The sequence below is a fragment of the Macrobrachium rosenbergii genome, chromosome 4 (genome assembly GCF_040412425.1).
Source record: "Macrobrachium rosenbergii isolate ZJJX-2024 chromosome 4, ASM4041242v1, whole genome shotgun sequence".
In the NCBI taxonomy this organism is placed as follows: domain Eukaryota; kingdom Metazoa; phylum Arthropoda; class Malacostraca; order Decapoda; family Palaemonidae; genus Macrobrachium; species Macrobrachium rosenbergii.
Window position 1 is genome coordinate 77,446,152 of NC_089744.1, and position 9,360 is coordinate 77,455,511.

General features: G+C 44.5%; 1 long non-coding RNA gene across 1 annotated transcript; it reads left to right on the top strand.

Annotated features, from left to right (window-relative positions):
• The first annotated feature begins 6,287 nt into the window (after positions 1–6,287).
• LOC136836650 (uncharacterized) lies at positions 6,288–9,360 on the top strand. The gene is made up of 4 exons (XR_010852440.1): positions 6,288–6,425; positions 7,349–7,503; positions 8,768–8,845; positions 9,228–9,360. It is a non-coding gene; the product is annotated as an uncharacterized lncRNA (long non-coding RNA).

The following is a 9,360-nucleotide window of genomic DNA, read 5'->3' on the forward strand; positions in this document are numbered from 1 at the left end:
TGTTACAGAGGAGTTTTGGTCCCCCGGGGGCGAGGGCCACGTCCCTCCGCTTCAGGGACATGATGGCGGTGCGGTAGGCTGGAGTCTCCGGGCGAGGTCCCCGTAGTTGATCCCGAGCTGCACCGCGTTGAGCTCGGTTCTGGAGAGGGCATCTGCTACAGGGTTCTTCCTGCCGGGGAGGTACTTGATTGAGCAGGTGAACTCTGCCTGGAAGACCATGCGTCCCCGTGCTTGGTGAAGGCGTGGACCAGTGGCTGGTGGTCCGTGTAGATTGTGAAGGGCATACCCTCCAGGAGGAACTTGAAGTGCCAGACCGCCTGGTACACTGCGCAGAGTTCCCTGTCGAAGGTGCTGTAGCGGGCCTCCGCGGGGTTGAACTTCTTGCTGAAGAAGGCGATGGGCTGGGGGGGTGCCGTCGACGATCTGCTCCAGGACGGCTCCTGCAGGCGACACTACTGGCGTCCATCGTCAGTTGGAGGGGAGCGCTGGGGTCCTGGTGGGCCAAGGCGGTTACCTCGGTGAGGGCGGCCTTCGTCAGGGAAAAGGCCTGCTGCTGGCTGGGACCCCACACTAAGGATTTTGGTTGGCCCTTCAGGATCTCCGTCAGGGGGGCCATGGTGTGTGCAATCCCAGGGATGAACCTCCTGTAGTAATTTACCATCCCGAGGAACTCCTGGACGGCCTTGACGGAGGTGGGGATGGGGCACCTGGTGACGGCTGCCACCTTTGATGTGAGTGGGCGGACGCCATCTGGGGATATCTCGTAGCCCAGGAAGTCAGCTTTCTCGATGCCGAAGGTGCACTTGTCAAATCTGACGATGAGACCGTTCTCCTGCAGGCGCTGCAGGACCGCCCGGATGTGCCTCTGGTGCTCTTTGTGGGACCTGGAAAATATAAGGTATCATCCATGTAGCAGACACACAACTTCAGGTCCCCCAGGATGCTGTCCATCAGCCGCTGGAAAGTCGCCCCCGCGTTCCTCAGGCCGAAAGTGGAGAAGGCGAAGATGTAGGACCCGAAGGGCATGATGATGGCAGTTTTCAGGACATCTTCTGGAGCAACTGGTACCTGAAAGTAAGATTTTAAAAGATCCAACTTAGAAAATATTTTGGCCCCGTGGAAGGAGGCCGTGAGGTCCTGCATGTTTGGCAGGGGTAATGGTCAGGTTCAGTTGCGAGGTTGAGCCACCTGTAGTCGCTGCAGGGTCTCCAGGAGCCATCTGGTTTCTGCACCATGTTGTGGGGGAGAGGCCCACGGGCTGGAGGCCTTCTTGCATATGCCCATGCGCTCCATCTCAGCAAAGGCATACTTGGCCTCCTGAAGGCGCAGCGGGGGAAGTCTCCGGAACTTTGCGTGTGCAGGGGGCCCTTCGTCTTTATGTGATGGTAGATGCCAAGTTTTGCTGGGGCCCCGGGTACCTGACGGAACTCGGGCTTGAATACGTTGGGGAACTCCTTCAGCAGCTGGGCATACTGGTGGGGGGCGACAGAGCAGATGGTAGGCACGCTGGATCCCGGTGCCAATGGGAGGGACTGGCAGGAGTCGGTGTCGAGGAGACGCTTGCAACCGATGTAGACTGCCAGCCCAAAGTGGGCGAGGAAATCTGCACCCAGGAGTGGGGTCCTTACATCCGCGACGACGAAGTTCCACGGATACCTCCGGCCAGGGATGGAGAACGACAGGAGCCTGGTGCTGTAGGAGAGGATGGGGGACCTGTTGGCGGCTGTCAGGAAGGCAGCCGGGTCCGGTGGTCGCTTGCGGTCCTCCCTGGACAGCGGAAATATTGATCTAATGGCCCCGGTGTCGACCAACATCATCCTGCCGAAGATGGTGTCACGGACGTAGAAGCCTACTGGTTTTGGGCTCCTGGGTTCCTTTGCTGCCATGGCGGCCTGCTCTGTTGGCCGCCGCCTCCCCGTTTTTTGGATGGGCGAATGAGCACAGGGGTGGGCAGTTCCGGGCATCCTTGCCGTACCGCTGGTGGTAGTAGCAAGGGTCCGGTGGGTTCCTCTTGTGATGATATGGTGGCCGCCTTCTGGTGACGGCGTTTATCTCCTCCTCTGCGTCCCCCTCCTGCTGAATGGAACTGATGGGGTGTGCGGGCACTGATGCCCACTTCGCTGCCCTTGCGGAGTCGGTCAGCTGCTGCGCCGTTCTAATCAAGTCCTCGAGCGACATGGTGTAGGGCTCGAGGATCTGAGTCCAGACCTCCGGGAGGAGCTGGCGGAGGAGGATCTCCTCGACAGGCTGATTTTGGACTGCCTGTCATTGCTGTCGGTGCCGGGTAGGGTGAGGAGGTCCTGGATCGTGCCCCACAACTCCATGATGCTCTGGTCCTGCCGCAGGTTGATGACGAGGTCGAGAGCGCGCGGCCCTCTCGGCAACCGGCAGGGAGCAAGTCTCAATGAGGGATGTTTTCAGGTGGCGGTAGGTGAGGGGGCGTGCACTGGACACCCACGGGACGAGTCTCCTGTAGACCTCCTCCAGCAGGGCGTTGATTACTGTGTCAGCTTGCAGCACCTTGTTCGTAAGTTCTGCCAGCCTGAATTGACCCTTGACCCTGTACAGCCATGATGATGGGTTTCCTTGTGTGAAAGGTGGCAGCTTTATGGTGAGGGCGGCTTTTGTTTGTCCTGCCGGGCAGGGGAGCGGGTAGCGGTGTGGAGGAGCGCGTTAATCTTGGCACGGGTGATATGAGCGGGAGTTAAACGTCTGAGTCCGCGAGGTTCATGGTTAACTAAACGTGGGAGGGAATGTCCGCGTCCATGCTCGCTCTAATCCTCTTAATTGGAGTGGGATACTCGCGCCAATACGCACTTGTGAGCGCACCGTGTGAGTCCGTTAATGACGCTGGTGATTTGCCGACGAGAGTCAGCACACCCGAACATGGTTACAGCGCCATCATAAGTCCGCTAGGGGCGTGGGTAGTTCCTGGAGCCAAGACTAAGTCGCCGTGTGAGTCCGCTAATGGCTCCGGAAACCACTCCAGGGTCACCATTTTAAGAGGTGCTAAAGAAACGAGCAGGAAAAAGTTACTGCTGATTTATTGAGGACACAGGCAGTTTATATAGCGGCGGACTGACGTCGTGCCGAGGAATACCAGGGTGACCTGAGGTCAATAATATTTGACAATAAATACAATGAATAAATACACTCTGAGTTGCAAAAATGGACAATAATGAAGAGGACGACATTCTGATACATGAGCAAAAGAAACATATGCTATACAGGTTAGTAATAGGTACATAATTACATAGATCATTTTAAATGATTGGGTATGGCTGATCCTGCGTGACTCGTTATCCTAGGAGCGGCATAGAAAACGGGTCGCCATCATAGAAGACCCGCTTAACGGGGACTTTACATGTTCATGCATAGAGGGGCTTATTAATTGTTAACATGCATGATGTCCTTCGAGTGTAAACAGGATGGAAATGCTAGCAAAAGTGATGAAACTGACGTTGGAAAGTCATAGAGGGATACTTGATCCAAGAAAAACCCCAGAACTCATATTTAACAAACCAATTTCAGAAGATAAAATACAATCAACTACAAAAAATTAATGGCACTGTAGACCTAAATCCATGTGATGCCTTGTTCACATACCCAAAACGTGAAGAAGACATCCACAACAACAATTCTGAACTGCAAAGATGCATAAGGAGAAAAAATATTCTGAAATGCTATTCCTTTATTATTAAAGTATCGTTACAAGCCAAACTGCAGTCTGTAAGGAAGTAAAGAAGAATGCAACAAGAACAAGGGCCCCAGTAGGGAAAGCAGCCCAGTACACAGAAGTAAATCTAGAATCTGGAACAAAAGCAAAAGAGGCGCTGAATAATCCTGATGGGTTCTGGTGCTTGGTCTTCAAGACCTAAATTTCATAATCAATCAAAAGCAAAAGAGGAATAGCAAAGAAAAACAAAACTAACAATGTAAAGTAAATAAACTATGAAGAAAGGCCCATTGAAGCATCCAAATGGTTTGAATGTCAGAAGCTCCACTGATTCTACTAAAGGGTTTGGAGGATATTCCACAATTTTATCACACCAGGTATAGGACTTCAAGTTCTGTATGATACTGAACCTTGCAGAACAAAAGGCAAGATTCTTAGAATTGACCACATACCTATTTCTGCGATGAATAGTAATCTAGGAAGATCTGAATGCGGAGGACAATCAGAATTATGGAACACTTTATACAGCATAAAACAGTGACACCTGAACAATGGTACCAGAGGTTAATATCAAGTTCAGATATAATTTAATATATTTCAGGGTTTAATCTAACAATTGAAGATAAGTTTCAGCTGCAGAAGACCAAATGGGAACAATATTCAGAACTTGGAAAAAATAAAGGAATTAAAACATTTGTTTCCAAAACTTAAGTTTGTAGTGAGAAGCGAGAAAGAAACACTGAGCTCATGAAGGGAGTATAAAGAGATGGAGAATAGAAAAGACCCCACCCCACCAAGCACAGTTTCATGCCATTTATATGGAAAGGGACTTCCCATCAGTAACATCCCTCCTCATCACCCTTCCACATTAAGTGTCCCAGTTACAGGTAAAGTGAGAACAAATTTACATTTTTATCTCAACATTTTTTTTTTTAATCTGCATGCTAGGCATGTTAAATTCAAGTTAAAATGCTTTTACTTGTGTTTTTGGAGCTATGGACTGAATTAATCCAATTCCCACAATATTTCATATGGAAAATTTGCTCAGTTTATTGAAGTGAGGCATCCTAACTTAACCTAATCTAGGGCGCCAGGTCCTTACGTGACATAGGGGCTAAGGGACTCCATTACCCGACATTATGGCACCATAAAAGTCATGGATGCTTCTCCATCCAAACTTAATCTGCAGTGGCAGGGGATATTCATCCCCTTGCTTCCCCTACCTAACCAGGCCTAAAGTGGAGTAAAAGTTATCCTAACTTGACCTAACCTATGGCACAGCTCCTACCTCGACACGGACAGTCTTCTCCCCAATCCCAACCTTACCTAGAGTACCATGAAAATGAAAAACAAATTTATCTCGACCTAACCTAACATCCCAGGTCACAACTGGAAATTGGGATACCCACCAGTATTCTCTGACCACACATGGATGCATCCTAACCTAACCTAGGGTGCTGGGTCCTTATGTAGCCATGGACTCCCCATTTCTATCCTAACCTAACCTAGGCACCATACATCATAAGTGAATACAGTCATTTTTTATTTAATTATGGCTTTAGGAAGGACAGTCCTGTTTTTGAGCATTCTGTCCTCTGTCCTGCTTCACCTTAAGAAGGATGCTAATTTGTCCTGCTTTTTGGGTCTGTCTAAAAAATATATATATTAATACTAAAAATATAAATAAATACATATACTAAAACAGTGAGAACTGATGGTCAAAATAACCAGATTTTTTTTTTTCATTAGGCCAATAATTTTATATAGTGGCTGTTGGCACAGTTAGGAACACTAGACAGATTTGTCGACGAAATGTAAAACGGACTTCATTGCTTTCTATGAAAGAGCTATACAGTACTTGAGTGAAAGGTATGACTTCTCTGAAGACAACTTTCACAAAGTGTCAAAATCGAGTCCAACAAGAGCAATACCTTTCGAAGTATTCTGTGATACAGTCAAGGCTTGTAACATTCAAGAAATTGACATGGATGAATTATATGAAGAGGATGGGATTGCGGAGGCAATTATCAATACTCCTGAGATGATAGATAGCCACAGGGAGGAACGTTATCTCAAGCTGTTCAGTAAATGTGAGGTCCCTTGAACAAATCTTGGAATTTGGAAATGGCCACCCTAGTCATTATACAGAAATTCATTTCAACCTCTTTGCACAACAGGTCGTAATAGGAAGGAACAACCCCTTCTTCGGACTCTTCCTCCTACTAGTGCCCAAACTTTAATACTTGAGGTATCTACAAGTTACCCATTTCCTCTTGGCCCATGCCATTTCTCGTAACAGGATTTTTGGGGAACAGATGTTTATCAGAGGAAGGTGTTTACTTTCAACCAGGTAGTTAATTATTGAGTATTATTTTATTTTAGTTCCAGCGCTCGGTATTGGAATGCTTTCCAGAACTGATATTAGAAGTTTTTGCTTTCTTCATAACTCTCCTTGATATCCTTATCCTAAATAGGAAACTCATACTATAATCAATCCAAATTTACTGATACCAAGATATTTGCAGTCTTCTGCTTGTCAATAATAAAATAACGTAATCTCGTAACAAACGCAAAGGAAAGACAATATGCTGCCCTAATGTTTCGTCTGTACAGTGTAGTAGTGCGTGCTGGACAGGGAGCTTCAACATGGCCGCCCGAGCACGCAGGTTAGATCGCCACCCCTTGTCATTGACTCTATACTATGCTTCATACCCGCTGGCTGATAGTACATGGTATTCATACGGGTAAGGTTAGTATTATAGTAAAAATTTACCTTTTATTACATATCATGTATACAAAATGCTCCCATAAGCTCTTCAAAGTGGCGCGTGAACTACGAGCACGTGCCGCCTCCAAGAACTCAAACAGGAACACCTTCCAACAATTTATAGGCTACATTGGACGTTTAAAAATTATGGAAGCCTTAACATCTTGAGAGGTAAATGTACGGCTTATTACACTACTGCTGTGTATTCCCTATGGGGAAAATCCATAATTCTGCCATTAATTAAATAAAATTTAATGTGGGCCAGGAATTTTGAAACTAGGCTATCACTGTTGGCTCAACAATGCTTAGGCCTATATTACCAAAACTTCTGAACGTAGGCTTAACCAAAATGAAATTATGGAATTACGAAAGAAATATGGTCTAGGCTTAAACAAAATAAATTGTATGCATTCTTGCTTACGCCTAATTCATAACAAACGAAAAAAAAATCAGTAAGGCATTGGGACTTGTCCCCCACTGGTTGTCGGCCTAAGAAACAGATCAGCGCCTTCCCCATACCCTACAGAGGCCCAGGAGGACTTTAAAACACAGCAAACCAGTACTGTGAATTTAGAACCAAACAACTACATCGAAAAATTTACATCCATGATTTCTGGGTGAGAAATCTGTTTTAAATACGCTTCCAAATCAGTTAAATTTATTGTGTAAATACCTCTCTTTATACAGCATTACATTTTCAGTACATGTAGCATACACAAAATAATTTCCCTGGTACTTCTACCATTTGCATTAAATAAATTTCTTGTGTTGAAGTTTGAATAGTCTTTTGTAGTCTAACTTCAACTTCTTAATAGGTTAACCTCAACATTCTTCACCAGGCTAACTTCAGTGGGTGTATAACATCTTATGGCTTGAAGACTATAATTTATTTTTTTTTTCAACAGGGAAGGAACAAAAAGCTTGAAGAACAATAAGAGGAATGTCTGGCTTAGATAATTTCCCGAGTGCTAGAGGTCACAGCTCAGCCTAGGGTCTGCCAACTGCCGTTTGTCTCGATTCAACTGTAGCAGTGGGTCAGGTCACAAAAGGAAATTTCTCGGTAAATTTATTGTTTGTTTTCGTTTGTTGTGTCTTGGGCGGGCCGCACACTATCAAACGTATGTGTGCAACATGTCTGATCACACAGACTGCAGCTGGTGTGTGATCAAATGTCGGTATGCGTCAGAGAACTGCGTAGACAGACATGAGAGAGAGAGAGCTTGCATTGCAATTCTTCAGCTCTGGGACGTGGGAAAAATTAAAGAAAAGAGAGAAGGAAAAGTGTATGGAGTGGTTTAACAAGAGATCGAAATTTATGGCATATTGGACATACTGTATAAGGTTGATAGTGTGGGACCCGCCTTACATAGTTTTTTTTTTTTATAAATAGACAATTAATTTGCATTAATTTGCATCCTAATCAGGAAATATTTTATTTTACGCCTGTTGAGGAAATAGTTCATCCGCATTGATAAAATACTTAGAGGTGAACCAGTTAGTAATAATTAATAGAAAAGGCAAGAGTTGCAAATATCAGAAATTTGTGGAGTACTGAGAACAAACGTATTCTGACGTGGCGGACAAAAGGACCGTTCTTGCGTAGAATTTTGAATTATTAGAGGGATACAGGAGCAGAAATCTTTTTACACTTGAAACGTGATTTATTTCCATAAAAACCATAATTTCTGGTAATACACTAAGAAGAATGTTAACTAAGTACTGTGCTATGTTGGTAGGTTCATGGGGAAGAGAATCAACGCATGCTTCACAACCAAAAATTTCATTAATTTGCAAACAATAACCCCAGGTATATATGTAACAATGTTGTTAGAACATGTGGCAGGTGATGAGAACTAGGAACATATGTGTATCATCATCAAGTTAAACTGCAAGTAAGGCATCAGAACTGCTGACCATTATTCTGTTCATTACAGGGAAAGCATTTATAGCCATAACAAATGAGTTTGAGGAACGGCAATGTTATTAAGCACTTTAATATAGGCACTGGGTCGAGTGGTAGGCCTGACCAGTTTCAGCAAAGAGCATCTTAAATGTCATTATAACCAAAAAAATTTTATATAAAAAGGTGGTGAGGAATAGGATTATTGTTGTATCCTCCATAATTGTGGTTTTACTGAAGAAAACTCGGTGTTTTTATTTCGTAAAGGGTCAATAATAATTGGAAATGTTATATGTAAACTTCTAGTACTAGGTATTAGCTTAGTTTGGTGGCACCAGGGCGGCGTTGCAGAGCCAGGCGGCCGCCTTAAAAAATCCACAACCCGCTTAGTGTGTCCTGCCATATTTTTTATCATTATCTTCAGAGTAGTGGGCTGTGCAGCTGATCATTGCAGAAATGGACGTAGGAATTCTTCAAGATAAAATGGCATAACATTTGACAGGTAGGCAATGCATAATTAAATTTATTTTACCCATAAATTTGCGGTAGGCAGATGAATATCTTGTTAGCTTTCTATGCTGTGTCTGATATTTTCAGTATATTACTGTGGCACATAAATGCAATGGTGATTTCAATTTGAGACCAGAATATCCATTTATATTATATACGCTACATAGTATATAGTAAAAACAATCTTGCTCGTTATTGAAAATGCATAATAGTCAGTAGGCCTAGCGATCGCGAGTTGTATCAACAGATCTCGTCTTTACAGCAAACCGTATAACACTTTTTTTCGTTTCAAAGTGAAAAATATTTTTATTCTTTACATGTTCAACAAATCCTGGTTTAATTTACGTTTTCATCAAATTATATGTAACCTACAGTCGATCGGTGATAGCAAGAAAATGAAGGTATCGTAGGCTAGACGTATGCCCTCCAACTACTCATTTGGTAAGATGCTTTATCACTGAAATATTAATGTGATTACAACTTAATTTTGAATATAAGAAAATTATT